The following is a 2,500-nucleotide window of genomic DNA, read 5'->3' on the forward strand; positions in this document are numbered from 1 at the left end:
CAGAAATAATTTGACGTAGCCCGAAGGGATTTCTCCTCGTCTTCTCCTTTTCTGCGTGACAGGACGCAGAGGTGGGTCGCCGAATTAATGAAGCGGCCTTGCTGTGGATGTGGTGTGTCTTGCGACACTGCTTCTCACCCAGGGCAGTAGACAGGATGCAGGGATGACCCGTCATCCAGGAGGTGCCAAGATGAGAGTGAGGGAGAAGTGTTTAGGGGAGTGGAATATGTAGGGGATGAAATGAGTGGGTGATTTCTATGCCTTTTTCTTCTTGGCTACCCCCCGTGTAAAGGAAAAAAGCCTTTGGTATATGTATGTATATATATATATATATATATACATATATATATATATATATATATATATATATATATATATATATATATACATACACACACACACATATATGTATATATATAATGTTTATATAATATATATATATATACATACATACATACATATATACATGTATATATATATGTTATATATATATACATATATATATTATACATATATATATATATTACATATATATATATATACATATATACACACATATACATATATATATATATATATAATATATATATATATATATATATATATTTATAAATGCATGTATTTAAATATATATAAATGTGTGTATATATATATATATTATATATTATATATAAATATATATATATATATATATATGTTTAAATGTATGTATTTATGTATATATATATATATATATATATATATAGTATATATATACAGTATATATATATATATATATATATATATATATATATACATTGTGTTTGTGTGTATCTGTGTGTGTGTCAGCGTGTATGCATAATAAATGCCTGTAATAATCAGATGAAATATCTCGAGCCTCATAAGTATAAGTTTATAATTCTATTATTATACCTATTGCACTATACTCTTGTGAAACTTGGAGTCTGACAAATAATCAGGAATAAATAAAATTAGGCTATGAGAGTACCATCCTTGCAAGGAATACTTGGCCAGTATTCGACAGAGAAGAAATAATTGAGAAAGAAGACTATGTAGAGTTAAGAGAGATAACATGCCAGGAGGAGATAAGAAATATGATAAAAAGAGTAATATTTTCATAGCGTGGGCACGTGGCAAGGATTCTGGAGAAAAGAATTCCAAGGACAATGATGATGGAAATATTTCAGGGAAGAAGACCTAGAGGATGTCCTAGAAAAGGTGGTTGGATAGAATAATGTAAGAATTGGATAGAAGAATGGATCAAGATAGATGGATTATAGCACAGTATCGAGGAAGATGGATGTTGGTGTTGGTACGTCAGAAGGAAAACGGGGTTCAATCCCGAAAGGAGTAGGCGAGTAAAATAGAAAGAAAAAACATATATACATATATATACATATATGCGTATATATATATTTATTCACATACACACACACACACACACACACACACACACACACACACACACACACACACACACACACACACACACACACACACACACACACACGTACATACACACACAAATAAAATCATGCATATACACTCACATATACACATTTACACACATACACACGCGTGCGTGTATTTACTCGCGCACGCATTCAAAATGGGTAATTACACATAATTAAGCAAATATTGGATTCAGGTGGGATGGCTAATATAAATTCATGGGCATAGTATATTAAAACAGCGTGCAATTTCTGCATACATCAATCATCCATGGACATTGCAGACACGAAAATAATACTCTACGCACGTCAATAATGGTTTATTTAGAAATACTGAAAATGGGTTATTATTACTATATTATTAGACTATCTTTCCAGCTTGGATAAATGTATTGATAGAATATTTTCTAAATTATTTAAATCGATCTAATAACACAGATATTGTGTGTTCGTAATTGGGATGTAAATGAAAAATACATACATACAGTATATATACGAAAGGCATTTTCCCCCTTACACTGGAGGCAGCCAAAAGACAAGGTATATACTCCACTCACCTCAACTGTAGAAATTTACGCAGAATAAATAATTGAAGTTGTATGGAAAGGGCAACTAAATAGATGCACGAGATTACATCAGGTCCACAGTTGTGCAAAAATGTTCAATTTGTTCATTTTGTTCATTTACGTTCGTTTGCAAAACTTCAAAGCTGTTATCAACTAGAATAAAAATAACAGGGCTAACACTTTCCTCAGACGCCACAGTTATCACAAAGGAAAGGAACAAACAAAAAGAATATGAAATTTTCTTTCCAAATGCTGCGTTTAAACGATGTAGTACACACAGACTCACAATTCTGTGTCCCTGGGAAGCTTCTGCAAAGAGAAGGAGCAGACTGTGGACGGAATGCACACGTTATATTGGCTTTGTTGTCCAGTACTTCAAACCTGCAATGCCTTTGCCAAATTTTATTCGAAGGCGAATAAACAGAAATGAAAAAATAAATCCTATGGCGAAAAATACATGTGAAAGGAGGTGAATGAAAGCCA

The sequence above is a fragment of the Oratosquilla oratoria genome, chromosome 32 (genome assembly GCF_046742065.1).
Source record: "Oratosquilla oratoria isolate Oo_2021 chromosome 32, ASM4674206v1, whole genome shotgun sequence".
NCBI lineage: Eukaryota > Metazoa > Arthropoda > Malacostraca > Stomatopoda > Squillidae > Oratosquilla > Oratosquilla oratoria.